The sequence below is a fragment of the Lissotriton vulgaris genome, unplaced genomic scaffold (assembly GCF_964263255.1).
Source record: "Lissotriton vulgaris unplaced genomic scaffold, aLisVul1.2 SCAFFOLD_800, whole genome shotgun sequence".
In the NCBI taxonomy this organism is placed as follows: Eukaryota; Metazoa; Chordata; class Amphibia; order Caudata; family Salamandridae; genus Lissotriton; species Lissotriton vulgaris.
In genome coordinates this window covers 434,375-450,521 of record NW_028241815.1, presented here as the reverse complement: position 1 = coordinate 450,521, position 16,147 = coordinate 434,375, and the positions used below count along the sequence as shown (strand labels likewise).

The 16,147-nt window shown below is 49.6% G+C and overlaps 1 protein-coding gene across 1 annotated transcript in view; it reads right to left on the bottom strand.

Annotated features, from left to right (window-relative positions):
* The window catches only part of LOC147669879 (uncharacterized), a 609,201-nt gene that overhangs the window by 236,769 nt on the left and 356,285 nt on the right, over positions 1-16,147 (bottom strand). The gene's annotated exons all lie outside the window — the stretch shown is intronic.

The window sequence follows — 16,147 nt, the reverse complement described above, 5'->3', positions numbered from 1 at the left end:
CTAACACTCCTGGAGACCATCAAAATGGAGGAAGATATGATCTTAATAAGCTTTGATATTGAAAGCCTCTACACCAACATCCCTCAGGACGCCACCATAAATGTTCTTAAAGATACATTGGAACAAACCACATGGGAACACCGAACACCAAAAGAATTCATTATCAGGTGCGCGACGCTAGCCCTCAAAAGAAATTTCTTTGAGTTCGAAGGGTCCTTATACCTACAAATAGAGGGCACATCGATGGGCAGTGTTTTCGCGCCGAGTGTAGCGGGACTGTATGTGTTTGATTTTGAACAAAAACACATCCTTTCACCTAACAACCCATACCTAGAAAATTTAAAATTCTAGCGCAGATATATTGATGACGTGCTAGCCATTTGGAAGGGCCCACAAGAAACTTTAACAACGTTCATAACTTGGCTCAACACTTGTGACCAACACCTCCACTTCACCCACAACATGGACAAGAATGAAATGGTCTTCTTAGACATACAGATCAAAAGAGAACAAGAAGTCCTGACCACCAAAACACACTTCAAGCCTACAGCAAAAAACAACCTTCTAAGATTCGAAAGTTTTCACCCCCGACCACTGAGGGAAAATCTTCCCTATGGCCAATACTTACGACTAAGGAGGAATTGTAGTAACCTCACTGATTACAAAGAACAGGCTGAAGACCTTACGGTGAAATTAGCACAACGTGGTTACCCAAACAAGATCACCAACAAATGCCAAAAACGAGCCAGAAATCAACCGCGCCAAGCTCTGTTGGAAGAAACCACAAGAAACAATGGCAACACACCCTTAACTTGTGTTACTACATACAATGCGATGTCTAGCCAAGTCAGCAAAAGCATCAGAAAACACTGGTCCATAATCAACTCAGGAACCTTTAACTGGGAAAAACCACTATTCTCATACAAAAAAGCTCCGAGTCTGAAAAACACTCTGGTCAACACAAGACCAAAAAATACCACAACTACTAACGACCCAACCTTGACACAGATATGGGGCCTTCCCCCAGTAACTGGACATTCCCGGTGTGGGGACTGTAGTGTCTGTCATTTGACAGAAAACACCAAGACACTCAGCCTAGAACCCGGCAAAGTGTGGGAGCAGAGGTCCCACACCAACTGCAATAGCTGCAATGTCATCTATCTCATTACCTGCACCAGTGGAAAACCCTAAGTGGGTATGACTACTCGCAAAATCAAACAGCGCATTTGCGAACACAGGAGTACCATAAGATGCAAAAAGAATATAACAAAACTCACGGACCACTTTCTAACTGTCCACCATACTACCAATGACATGAGGTGGACAGTCATCAAACAGTTGCAGCCAGGTCCCAACATCCAAGCCCGTCTTTTTGAAAAAGCACAGAGATGGATATACAGACTTTCTACACACAAAAGGGGTCTGAATGATAACATTCCGTGGGGCTCTGTACTCAAATAGGATAACTGTACCTACTATCCATGTCCCTTCACAGAGTTCCATTCAGTATACATGCGCAGTCATTCCATCTGTAACTTCAGATGGATCTAACACCACGCATGCGCAGCATCATCCTGTCTCCATGACAACACATTTCCTCACGGGCATCCGTAGCGGTCACATGACCACACCCGGAAGCTAGCCATTAGTTAAATAACAACCACGCTCATCCATTTCCCATAGCCGAGCGGTGGAAGGTAGACGTAGGTGAACAGCCTCTCTCCACGACAGCCAACTGTAAGTAACCTGTCCTCCCACACAGGAACTACCACTGACAGTTTCTTAACTGTCTTCTCACCACGAGCCACAACCTAGGCCTGCTTCCGTATACCTATCCATGAGCATATGCATCTTTTTACCTAGAATATGTTGTACTACGTGAAGCACCTACCCCCTGCTCGTTGAAGCCTAACAGGAGAACTCCTCTAGTAAGCCTGCCCTCTGACATGTCACGTTTTGTGACGGCCTTCTTGTTATATGTTTTGTGAGTCTGGTTTGTCTCTTTTTCTTAGCACCACAAGTCCCAATAGGACATCTTCTAGCTCACCTGCCAAAATCAGTAGTTATTTGGCATAGTTCACAACTCTTCTCTCCTCAAGAAATGAGCACAATAGCCCATTCGACTTAACCCCTTGCATGCTGATGACGAACCCCAGCCGTCATGTGTAGAAAAAGGTAGGGCTAGGACCTTTCTCAAGATTTGCCCGGCGCTAACCGCCCTTGTACCATTCAAGTTTACCAAGCAATGAGGCAGGCGCCGGAGACCAGAAGGCAGGAAACAGAAGTTTTATTCCGACGGAGCAGAACACATCAGATCAGACAACAAGGTATCGTCTCGAGGTGCTCTAACAGCCTCTCGGAGGCCTGGCCTCTTATACACTGGTTTATGGCATGTGACCTTTCTTTATTACAATCAGAACATTGTGACATAAAGAAAAAGACATCCCCGCAATCCTTGTGTCAATCCCACCCCCATATACCTCCACAATAGAGGTCCTCAACCTGCTGATAAGAGGAGGGGGTCATCACGCAGCTGAGTGTTCCGTCGAGTCTTAGGATGTGTGCGCCTGATCATATCACAGGGGGTGGGGAGGCCTGGATCAATAGAGGGTCCTTTGAAGGAGAGCGACCTCATACAATAAGGGGCAGTAAATGATATCTGCCGGCTTAGGCGATGGCCTCAGACCTGTGTGGACAGCTGGACACGGGGGAAGGGGTCATCAAAGGAGTGGTATTCATGCCGCGTGGACAGTCCAGTGCGGAGGGAAGGTTTATCAACAGAGGGGCATTCATGGGAGGAGAGGAGGTGTTGGTCAGGCGCTGGCGTGACTCCCAAGGACAGGGTCATGCAGAAGGGTTATGCTCATGAGGGGGAGGGAGGGGGAGCCAGGGTGCGCGGAGGATGCTTGCTGGGTCAGAGGGGCGCGCTGGCGATCGATCGTGGACAGGGAGACCATGATACCTAAAATGGCTGCTGTGCATGTCGTACGTGGATGACAAGCTGGCGCAGATGATGTTTAGCTCGCAAACTAAAATTCCACAGTCCTCCCTTTTAACATGTCTCGCCAACTTGTCAGTTTGGATTTATCCCCATAAGGCCACGTATTTCTACTTCATAGAGGGGGCTCATGTGCTCATTTTGGAAGTCCAAAGTCTTTGGGCACATACAGTTAGAAACAAGGCCGCACAAAGGTGGCAGACATTGGATACCTAAGCAACACCCACATAATATCACAACAGGTATCAGCACGAAGGAAAACAACTTCCAACCCCAGTTCTTCAAAGCGTCCCAAAACCAGCTCCCAAGCGACCATCCTTCCTGTTCTTGGTGAACCTCTGAGGAAAGTCTGTGGAGGTGTTCAATGGCTTTGTAGACTGAAGGCGAGTTGTCTGGCACGTAGGTGCAGCAGCTGGATCCGATGATGCGGCATGCTCCTCCTCGGTCGGCTAGGACCACGTCTAGGACAAGACGATTTTGAAGGGTCACAAGGCGGACCGCCTGAAGCTCCGCAGTGTTGTTGGCGAGGATGCCAGCCGTGATGTTGATCGTTGTTTCCACTGCCTGGGTCAGGTGTCGGATAGCACGGCTGTTTGCCATTGGGCCCCACAGGGGAACAAGTCCCTTTGCTGCATCAAGGAACTGTGCTCCGGTGGAGTCGGCTTGTCCAATGTCATCTGCACGCCTCTGCCGGTGGTGGTTGGCAGGGGCTACATACGTGGGTGGAAGAACGAAGGCAATGTAACAGGCGCCTTTCCAACCTCTCGGGAGCCAGGTGTAAGCTTTGGTGCCACACACAAAGTACATATTCGGAGAAGCAACAAAGGAAGGGGGGTCAGCTGAGTCCAATGTTCTGGTGATTCGGCAGGCGCTGTGACCCACCAGCTGCGTTCCATGGCCTTCGAGACACACGAGACCTGTGACATTGATAACAGACAGGGCCACAGTCAGAGTGGCGGTAGTTTGTTTTTGCAGATGAGAGAAGGTGGTCCTGGCTGGATTGTGGAGCACCTGTACTTCGACTCGTTCTCTGGCAGGAATGTCTTTAAGGAAGGTGGCGCCCGTGAGCGCAGGACACAGAGCAACAGAGGTCTTTTCGGTTTTGTTCAGCCAGAACCCGGAGTAGAAGTGCGACACTGTCCGGCTGGAGGTGGCGTTGTCCTTGTGGCTCTCTTGCATGAGTATCAACCAGGCGAAGCAAGAGCCGTGAACTGAGAAAGGTGAAGGGATGAAGGGGATGGAGTGTCCAGTGGCATGCGGGAGCAACCCGCAGATCCAACAGTTCGTAGCATTTGCAGCAAGGTTGTGTTGGTGCAACAGTTGCACGAAGGAATTGTTCCAGAATTCCCTGCGCCTTTCTCGGAGCTGAGGCGACAGAGAGATTAGGTGATGCTCTTTCAGGGGTGTTGGCTGTGCAGTAGGTAGCAATGCCTCATGAGCCGGTGTGCTTTCCTCCAGAATCCAGAAGGAGGTCATGAGGAGGAGGCAGAAGAGGAAGACAATGAAGAGTGCGATTGTCTTTGATTTGTGCAAGTTGTCAGTCTTTGGATTTCTATACTGGGTATTTCCTGTTGCTTCCATCATCTTCTTATCTGGCGCTTCCATCATCTTCTTATCTGGCGCTTCCATTATCTTCAAGGGGCTCGGTAGTGGGCAGAACCACAGACTTCGTTTAGCTTCTCTCCCGGTAACCCTTGATTGTGTTTAGGTCACCGTTCTGAGATTTAACTTAGTCCGTGGCCTACTTAGCCGAAACTCCCTCCTTTCGACGCAGGAAATACCCTTCTCTGGATGGCACAGTGGGATCAGAGAATTTTGCAAGTTCGAGTGCCTCAGTATCGGGATAACAGTCCAATATCGGTCGGTCTTTGCTCAGGAGCTCTTCTTGGGCGCTGACGTTTTCTGTCGTGGCCAGGTTTGCAGAGACCTTCCGGCAATGATGTGCGTGCAGCCAGTGCTTCTTCCCCTCCACTCGAAGCGCCGTTCGGGTCGTAATCAGCACTTGCCAGGGGCCCGTCCACCGCGGTTCCAGACTCTTGGTCCGCTGGAAATTTCGTATCAACACGAAATCTCCCGGTGGGATGTCATGGCCGGGGCCCCTGGAGGCATCGGGGATGGCCTGCTGCACCTGTTGATGAATGACAGACAATGTTTTAGTTAACTTGCACAAATAATCAGATAGTAGGACGTCTGGGACGTCATGAATGGAGGTCGGTTTGGGAGCAGTCCAGAGATTCATCGGTCGCCCAAACACGACCTCGTAGGGGGTCAAATGGTGCTTGGTGGGAGTGGAGCGCATCGATAACAAAGCCAGTGGGAGGGCATCCGGCCAGTTAAGTCCAGTGGTGGCCACTATTTTTGACAATTTCAGCTTCAGTGTGGCATTATGGCGTTCCACTAGACCGGCGGATTGGGGGTGGAAGACCGCATGAAACCTTTGCTTCACCCCCAACCCCTTTAGGATTAGTTGGATAACCTCAGCTATGAAGTGGGGGCCATTGTCGCTCCATAAAATTCGACCAAGGCCATAGCGAGGGAAGAATTCCTTCAGTAGTACTTTGGCAGTAGTCATGGCAGTGTTGTCACGGGTTGGATAGGCCTCTACCCATTTGCTGAAGGCACATACGATGACTAGTACATACTTCAGGCTTTGGCATCTCTCTAGTTGGATGTAGTCCATCTGGAGGACCTCAAAGGGGTGATTGGGGGTCCCAAATCCTCCCCGGGGTACTACAGTTCCTTTCCCGGGGTTGTGTTGCAGACAAATAAGGCACTGCTGAACTAGGCGTCTGGCTGAGTCAGGGATTTTGTCGTTGTGCCAGACTTTGGAAATGAGCTCGATCATGGGTGCAGATCCTATGTGTGCGGGGGAGTGTGCCATTGTCAGTATGGGAATCAGGTATGAGTCGGGCAGCAACCACTTGTTTGCATCCTTCGTTCGCCAGCAGCCCTCTTCATCCTTCAAACCCACCCTTGCCTACTTGGTCAGCTCATGAGGGGTGCTGGCCGACTGTATGTCTCTGATCATTACCCTTGTGTCACTCCATGTTTCTGCTTGTGACCTGGTCACATACATGCGTGTCACCGTCCTATTCTCAGCAGTGGTTCGTGCAGTAACGTCGGCTAATGCATTCCCTTGTCCGACTAAGTCTGTCACCCTTTTGTGTGCCTGACATTTGATCACCGCTAATCGTTTGGGGAGGAGAACTGCTTCAATCAGAGCGGAAACTAGATCTCCGTGGAGGATTGGGGTGCCGTGGGACGTCAGGAATCCCCTCTCCCTCCACAGGAGTCCAAAATGGTGGACCACTCCGAAGGCATACTGGCTGTCCATATATACGTTCGCGGTGGTCCCTGCGGCTATGATGCATGCTCGTGTGAGGGCTATCAGCTCTGCTGCCTGGGCAGATCGTTGTGTGATGCAGGCTGTCTCAACTACTGTTCGGGCTGTCGTTACTGCATAGGCAGCTGAAGTGGTGCCATCTGGGAGTTTGATGCATGAGCCGTCTACCCATAGCTCTCCATCGGGGTCAGGAAAAGCAGTGTCTCGGAGGTCAACCCTACTCCTAGTCTGTTCGTCCGTGAGGGTCACACAGTCGTGTATGGGAGGCACGTCGGGGTCATTTTCAGGCAGGGGCAGTAATGTGGCAGGATTCAAAGTCGTGCATCTCTTTAGTGTGATGTGGGGTGCAAGTAGAGTCAACTCGTACCCTGTCAGTCGTGCGCTAGTCAGGTGTTGGGTCTTTGTCTGGTTCAAAAGGGTGTCGACTGCATGGGGTACTAATACTGTGAGGGAGTTGGAAAGTACGATTCCCTCGCTCTGACGGATAGAGACAGCAGCGGCAGCTACTGCTCGAAGGCAGGCAGGCAAAGCTCTGGCTACAGGATCAAGAGTGGCGGAGAAGTAGGCACAAGGGCGTTGCTTAGGACCAATTGATTGAGTTAGGACAGACAATGCACATCCCTCCCTTTCGTGGGTGAAGAGGGAGAAGGGTTTGGAGTAATCCGGCGTTCCGAGGACGGGTGCTGAGCAGAGTGCATCCCGTAATTCCTTAAAGGAGGCTTGACACTCAGTGGTCCAAGGAAGCGGGGAGGGGACATCTTTGGTCAGCAGGGCAAGTAATGGTTTCACAATGAGGCTGTAATTAGGCAACCACTGTCTGCAAAAAGAGGTTAGGCCAACCAAAGAGCGGACCTGCTTTTGTGTTTTTGGGATGGGGGTGTCTAGGATGGTTTGGATTCGGTCGGGTGTAAGTTTCCTCCCTTCTTTGGACAGAAGATGGCCTAGGTAAGTCACTTGTGGCTGGCAGAATTGCAACTTCTTTTTGGAGACTTTATGGCCATTTTCTGCAAGAAAGTGTAGGAGTTGGACGGTGGCTGTCGTTGCAAGTGGGGTGGTGTCGGCCGCCAAAAGGATATCATCGACATATTGGATCAACACCACTCCCTCTGGTAGCTGGAAGGCATCCAGCTGTCTTTTGAGGGCCTGGCTGTAAATGCTGGGACTTTCAGTGTACCCCTGGGGAGCTCTACAAAATCGGTACGAGCGGGATTTTAAAGTGAAGCCGAAGAGATAACGGCTGTCTGGATGAATGGGGATAGAGAAAAACGCAATCTTAAGGTCGATAACAGTGAAGGTGGTGGCAGTGGACGGGATGAGGGTCAGAATGGTGGTGATATCGGAGACTACAGGATATTGGGGTACAACCACTTTGTTAATCTCTCGCAAGTCGATGATGAAGCGGTACGCTTTCTCATCTCCTTCACCTTGCTTCTTAACAATAGGTAGGATTGGGCTGTTGCAGACGTTGCTAACCACCTCTTCAACCACTCCTGCATCTACCAGAGACTGAATGATCGCTACCAGTGCCTTCTCACCCTCTGGGGATATCCGATATTGTGGGAGTTTCGGGAGCATAGCGTCCTGTCGTACAGTTATGTGAATAGGATCAATCATCATTCGCCCCACATCAGAGTCATTTTTGGCCCACAGGTACGAAGGCAGGGTGTCAAGCAGGGACAGGTCAGCGTCAGTTATGGAGCACATGTGTCGTGGGGGACGGCATCTGGGCATGTCTGGGTTGTCGTACAGGATGACTCGTATTCCATCTGGGGAACACCTAATGGTAGCTCGAAAATGTTTCAGTAAGTCAATGCCCATAATGGCGTCAGGGGAGTTGGAGGAGAGTAGAAATGTCGCGTCAGTGGTGTTGTTTTCTAGGTCAAAGGTAATAGGTACGGACAGGGGGTTAGTGGAGGGCGTTCCATCGAAACCTATCGACGTTATGTGTGAGCCAGACAAGGGTGCCCTTGGAATCAGTCGTTTTGATAACACACTACGTGTCGCCCCAGTGTCTACCAAGAATGGAGACTCTGTACCCAGGACCTTAGCGGTGACATAAGGACCTTGCTGGTCAACACAGAGCTCGACTGGATCCCTCCCTTGCCCCTGGCAGTCCTATGCAAAATCGGGGGCATTTTCACCTTCGGATAGCTGATATTGGTTCTGTCGGGGACGGTCAAATGTGTTCAGTCTCCCTGATCTGTCATTGTTGGTGTCGTTGGGGTTCCCTCGTCCCTGTACTCTATTCCTCGGACCACCTGCCACATCCCTGGAATCCCTATTTCTATTCATCTCTAGCAGAACCGGACACTGGGATTTCCAATGGCCGAACCCTTTGCAGAAGGCGCATTGGTCATTGCTAATGTCTCTACGTCCAGTGTGGGGTGCTGGGGTGTGATCTTTAGGAGGTAGATCTCTGGGGGTGGTTTATTGGTAGTTCCCCCTTTGGTGTTCCCGTCCTACCGCTATACCCTGTATCTGGGCTATCATTACCCTTTCCTTTAAATCTTTCTTCTTTTTCTCGGACGCCCTATCATTCTCATTCTTTTGGTGCTCGTAATACTGAGCCATCTGAAGGATAGCTGCGGGTTTGGAGGCCCCCCAACTACTCTCACTCGTCTGCAGTTTTTGGGAGACTTCTTGTGTTAGGCCCTTTACATAATTTTGTACAAACAGGTGCTGTCCGGTTGCGGTGGTCATGTCTTGGCCACTGTAGTCGGGGAACACTGTCTCGAATCGGGAGAAGTATTCTGACACATCTTCCTGCGGTTTCTGTCGACAGGCCGTGACTATCGACCAATCTACCTTTCTTTCTGGGATCAGTGTCTTTAATTTCTGGACTAGTTTGTCTGGGAGTTCCAGTATGTCTTTTACTGGTTTCCTTCCAGGCTCCCGTTGTCTATCTAGTTTACCGAGTTGGTCCCAGGTATGTCCAAACAGATCTGTGTGGTCAGCCTTCCGGATTTGCTTCCACACGTCAGCTGGCAGGCATAACCCAAAGAACAAGTCAATATCTGCTAAAGTCATTATTGTCGAACCCAAGGCTGTGCCTAATTCGGTATAAAATGCTGTCGGGTTCTTTCTTAAATCGGGCAGAGTTTGCTTAAAGGTTAGGATATCTTGTCGGTCCCATGGTTGGTAAACCCAATTGTACACAACCCTCTCTTTTGCATTTTCATTATTAATATCATCGCTTGTTCCCTGGCCCCGTGGCGGGATCCAGTAAGGGGCCGCTTCTCTGATGGGCATCATAGTATTGGCTACTGCTACGGAGGTTGTTTCAGGGACTGTAACCTTGGTTTCTGGTTTTTGTTCCGTGAGGTGGCGGAAGACCTCAAGCATCTGCATGAAGAGCTCCGTCGCCTCACATTCAGTCCCATCTCCAACATCAATCTTCCTATACAGCGTTGTTAGTTTAGCGGGACCCTTACTTTGATACCTATCTTCATATGCGTTCAGGGTGTAGTAGCTGAATCGCAAGATGAAATGCCGTCTGTGGCTGTCGGCATGTGAATTATATACGCTCATTGTATAATCTTCGCTCTCCCTTCGTTCTACTAATGTCTTTGCTATTTTGTCGATCCCATCCCGCTCATCTTTGCTCAACCTATTTAGTCTGGCTGGTGATTGTTCGCTAGCCTCGGGATCGTCTGACGAAGTTGTTAATGTGGCTGGTGCAGAGGCCGTGAGGGCTGGTGCACTAGCGCTAGGATCACTTTCACTCATACTTGGGGCTTGCAGGCTTTGTTGGCTGGGAGCATATGGAGGGGGCATGTAGATGATTGGGGGACCTAGCAGTAACTCATCGTTTGCCCGTTGTTTGGAGGGCAATTCAGGGTAGAGCGCAGAGGGGGTCCTAACAGGACATTGGCCTGTCGACCCTGATTCTTGGTTTTGTGTAGCTTCTTTTCTTTCTTTTATTTCCTCTTCTAGTTGCTTTGCGGCTAGGTGGGCTGCCTTTCGTAATTCTTTCCCTATTTTTGCTTCTTCTCTTTTCTTTCGTTGTTCCGTTTCTTTGCGCCACATGCCGATACTGTCGAGCATAGTGGGCGTGGTCTTATTCTTCTGGAGCGCTATTTCTAATGTTTTTATTTTATTTTCATTAAAGGAACCTATCAGTGGCCACTGACTTTCAGGGTTCTTTTTTGTATATTTATGCCATAGTTTAGTGTAAGCTATAGCGACTAGTCCATACTTAGTGAACATGTCCTTATTAGGGGTGCCCTCCAGTGGAGCTGGATGGTTCATCTCTAATAAGCGGTCCGGGCTAAACAGGCTACCAACCAGTGGGGAGAAGATAGGCATGACGGATTACAACGGGGACAAAAGTCTGCACTACCTATCTTATCACGGCGGGCAAAGACTAGACAGAATATTTCTATTCTCCGTTGTTTGCCGGCGGTGAATACCTCAAACGAACCAATACCGAACAATCGGTCAATCAAAACAATCAGTGGGGAGAATAAGTGGGCATGAAAAGTTATCGTTACCTACTCTTTCTCTACCTGCAAAGAGAGACCTTGTTCTTCCCTGTTTGCAGAAAAAGAATCTCCAGACAATAATCCACGAACGACAGTTCGGGAAACAGTGGGGGAGGAAGATAGGCATGACGGATTACAACGGGGACAAAAGTCTGCGTTACCTATCCTTCACTGTTTGCAAAGAGAGAGCCTGTTGTTTTCTCCGTTTGCAGACAGCGAATCTCCAGAGGTTTCAACAAAGCGTAATACTAGTATTATCCAAACAAAACAATCTTTTCTCAATTCGTCGTGTTTACACGACCTTACCCGGACCGCATGGACGGTTTCCTGTCCTCTGGATCCAGCGCCCGATCGTCCTCTCTCCTTCGTGATGCCCGTGGCACTCCTGATGGTTCCCAGTCAGGACCGTAGATCACTCGAGAGAGGTCTGTTCAGAACTAGTGAAGGTCGGATGATCGGCTGTCAGACGAGGGTCTATCGGACACGAGCTCTTCCCGATCGTTGCAGTCGTTCACTCTGTCATCGGGACCTCTCCCACTGGATCCACGTGTCGCTGATGGGCCCCACGCTTTGGGACGCCAATTGTAGAAAAAGGTAGGGCTAGGACCTTTCTCAAGATTTGCCCGGCGCTAACCGCCCTTGTACCATTCAAGTTTACCAAGCAATGAGGCAGGCGCCGGAGACCAGAAGGCAGGAAACAGAAGTTTTATTCCGACGGAGCAGAACACATCAGATCAGACAACAAGGTATCGTCTCGAGGTGCTCTAACAGCCTCTCGGAGGCCTGGCCTCTTATACACTGGTTTATGGCATGTGACCTTTCTTTATTACAATCAGAACATTGTGACATAAAGAAAAAGACATCCCCGCAATCCTTGTGTCAATCCCACCCCCATATACCTCCACAATAGAGGTCCTCAACCTGCTGATAAGAGGAGGGGGTCATCACGCAGCTGAGTGTTCCGTCGAGTCTTAGGATGTGTGCGCCTGATCATATCACAGGGGGTGGGGAGGCCTGGATCAATAGAGGGTCCTTTGAAGGAGAGCGACCTCATACAATAAGGGGCAGTAAATGATATCTGCCGGCTTAGGCGATGGCCTCAGACCTGTGTGGACAGCTGGACACGGGGGAAGGGGTCATCAAAGGAGTGGTATTCATGCCGCGTGGACAGTCCAGTGCGGAGGGAAGGTTTATCAACAGAGGGGCATTCATGGGAGGAGAGGAGGTGTTGGTCAGGCGCTGGCGTGACTCCCAAGGACAGGGTCATGCAGAAGGGTTATGCTCATGAGGGGGAGGGAGGGGGAGCCAGGGTGCTCGGAGGATGCTTGCTGGGTCAGAGGGACGCGCTGGCGATCGATCGTGGACAGGGAGACCATGATACCTAAAATGGCTGCTGTGCATGTCGTACGTGGATGACAAGCTGGCGCAGATGATGTTTAGCTCGCAAACTAAAATTCCACACATGCACTACTGTGCTCATGTGCTGATGACGGCTGGGGTTCGTCATGGCCCGCCCCTGTTCATTTGTTTACAGCACAGGGGCGGAAACGGGCCAGCAGTGAAGGGGTTAATATAGTCCCCTTGCATGCTATTTTAGCACGCACTTAGAACATCAGCAATCATTATTTTTATAGCCTTCTAATATCATCCATTGAAGCGTTCACTCCCACGTTAAGAGCACGCTTCTACTACCCCAGAAGGCACATCCTCATCTCCAGAAGGCACTCTTTCCAAACACCACCGTGGAATGTAAGTAAGATTGCACAATATAATGCACTATAAAAATCTGCACTACGTTACAGGATAGTAATCACTTCCTTTTCCTTTCTTTTTCTCTCCACAGGTTTTTTACTGACACCCTACATTTTTAGGAGTGTCTTCCCATTGGAATACCTTTTCCTCTGGATGACAAAGGATTTAGGATAGGGTGCGTCTTTTAGGGGACCCACACCTCCCACTTCCTTTCATTGGTCCTGATGAATACCGTGGATCACCCCAATTGGTAGAAACATGTTGACCAACACATAATTGAGATACGTAGGTCGTAACTCCCCTTCCAGTATCTCACCTCCATTTTAATATTGTCCAGTTGCTTTTTATTAAAACTCTTATACAAAGTTAAAACCATGACAATTTTTAACACTTCCACTTTTTTTGTTTACATCCACACTTCACAACCTGCTCCACTACAACTCAGGTGTCGAAGCACACCCAAGTGACGCTAGGCCACTTGGGTGGACCCCGATGATGAAGCAAGTCACCACTAGGTGGTGAGTGAGGGGTTTACTAACAAGGAACACTGACTCCACGTTTGGAAAGCCTTCATCCCTCTCATCGGGCAATACTCCTTCATTTGTTCTTTGCAATTCTTGATTAGGGGATCAGGAGTATTCCCCGTCCAATATCCACGGACGCAATCCCTTACTCTCCATATATGTTTCTGGGAGGGTGAGATAATACCAGAAACAAAAACGAGATTTTGTTGCAACTCTATAGAATTCCCATCACTGGTAAAACATCAAATGGGTTCAGTTTTGTATAAAGATCAGTATTGTGTTGTTGTTTACATTGTGCCCAGGTCTGTAAAACCTCATCTAGAGGGTTGCATCCACATCTAAAGCCAATATCTGGTGAGTTGTGTCCAGTTCTGGGGGTCATAGGTTAGATCTTCTTTGGGGGGCATGGGGCAAGCATGGGCTAATGGGCCACATCTGTGCAGCATGGACTTGTTTGCCTCTGGTTTGTTGGGGTCCAAGCTACTGTAGCTGTGCAAACTGGGCAAAAAAAGTACAAGCCCTTCACTGCTCTTATCTCAGTGTTAGCGATGGCAGCAGTAGTGTGAGGGGACAGCAAGCTCAGCACTCAACAGACACCCAACATCATTATTATTATTATTATTGGGGTTTTGTAGAGCGCGTAGTAACCGGTAAGCATCCCAGCGCTAAGACCAAGACATTCGAGAGGTAGGTAGCGGGGAAGGAGGAAGAAAGGGGATCAGGGGAATAGATGTGTTTTCTATTATTATTATTGGGTTTTTGTAGAGCGCGTAGTAACCCGTAATAATAATAATAATAGTAATAATAACCTAACCAGCCCAGCTCTTACATTTATTCAAAAGAAGCACTTTAATCAACTTTAAAACATAGTACTACACAGTACAAAAGGGCAGGTACTCATTATCTCTTGCACGGGCCACTGTCGTCAGTGTAAGGGTATCCCCGGGTGTGGGTCTCAGACACAGGTTCAATGCTCCCGTGCCCCTGTGGCAGTGTCGTGCACCCCGTCTCTCCGTCTTGGGTTTCTCACCAAGTACAAGTCTGTTGTAACCCTCAACGTGGCCTCTGTGAACTTCATTCAATGTCCTCCTCTCAGTGAACGAAAGATCCGCCGGCCCCTAGGTGCACCATCCTTCTGCTTCAACAGTGAAATCTGGAGGCGGCTGCAGGCAGGAGCGCATCCATCTTCAGGAAGGTCCCATTTTCCAGGCACCTGGAAAATAGGGCGGAGCTTGCAGCTCAGGGGTCTTGACTGCACCTTCCCTCACTCGGGCTGCTTGGTGAGTCGGCAGCTTAACCGAGTACACTTCACGTAGGATGAAAGAGAGATGCAGTTTATTTTTGGTGTTAGGTCTGTGTGGCTACTTTTGAGCCGCTTCTAGGTGCTTCACAGGTCAGGGGCACAGTCCGATCAGGCACACTTCTGGTCAGCACCTCGGATAGCCGCACTGTCACTCAGGCACAAAATGGTCAAGTGCATTAAGGCAGCAGCTTCTCTTACAGTGGCGTAGTCCCCTTGGGTAGAAATTGAGCCAGTACTATGGGCTAACCACTTGAAGGCCATTGAGGCACACTTGGCAAGTGCTTTTGGCTCAGCAACAGTCAGTTCATTGGCAGCGCAGTCTGCTTAGTCACACTTAGGCAAATGCTTCGGGCGAGCAGCAGGCAGGTTGTTTCATCAGGGTGACTCGCTCAAGGGCACCACAGCAATGCTGCAGAATCTCTGCTTCAGCTTGGATGACAGCCTCTGACCCGGAAGAACACCGATCATGCTCTTTTGAGTCTCTACTGGACAAACTCTCAGCATTGGGATCAACTGGTCTTGTCCACGTGGCGAGTGAACTCCTGCAGGATTTGCCTGCTCCTTCCCTCTCCACCCCTCTCCTCATCGCAGGTCACTTCCATGTGTTCCAGGATAGAGAGACGGCTCTTCTGACAGATCATACTTCAGGTGATGTAGCCTCCCGTCTGGTAAGCGGGCTGTCAGGCAGAGACACGCTGTGGACGCCCAATAGTCCTCTGGGTAATCTGTGGTTCACCTACTCCTTGGTCAGTCAGACAGTACATGGAACTGGAACCACAAGTCAGCAGCTCCGACAGGAGATGTGTATTCTCCACAGTCACTGTCATGCCTAGACAAGCGAACACTAGGACCCTGGGCAGGACACAAAGGGCAAGGGACACCAAACACCGGACACCACTTCCGGTCAGGGGAAGGGGACGGACACACACAAGAAGATGGACATCGGGGAAGGAAGCAGATGACCACATGCGCTGTAACAAGAATCCAATAAAGATACCTTATGATCTGCAATCGCGTCCTGCCATCATTGGGGTCCAACGATATGACAACTGGCGACGAGGCGAGGTAAGAAGGACTGTATCGAATGCCCCAAACGTCGACGAGTGAGCGCCGACCTCAGCGAGACCAGGAGCCCACCCTGGGTCACGTGGGAGCAAAGGAAGTGATGCGGGAGCCCACCCGACCTCCACGCAAGAAAGCACAGAAGCAGCGTGGCAATGCCGGCGAGCCGAGTGAATAGACCCGGGTAAGCGCGCTCACGAAGAGAGCTGAGCGCGAACTATCGTGCGAATAGCGACAGCCATTTTAAAATCAGGTGGCCAGGGCCAATCAGCATCAGAAGAGATCGGGCGGCCATCTTTAAGTCAGGCAGCGCCCCGATTGGTCAGGAAGTATCGCGAGATCACCGACGGCCATCTTTAAGTCAGGCATTTGGACCAATAGGAGCGCGGACCAGCGCGGCGGCCATTTTTAAGTCAGGCAAAGAAAGGAAAAGAAGCACAAGTGCCAGAAAGAGCACCAGAAAGCGAAAATAAACAAGCATATGACAAGGCAAATGACATTTTAAAGAAAAAAAGGAGATTAAAGGGGTGATTAAATACAGAAAAGGAAAAGAAAGGCACCATAAAGGGAAATAATAAATACAGAAAGGAAAAAAAAAAGACAAAGGAAACATAACATAAATAGAAGGTAAACAGAGAGGATAATAGTGAAAGAGTGCCACAAAGAGCAGCAAAGAAGAGCAAA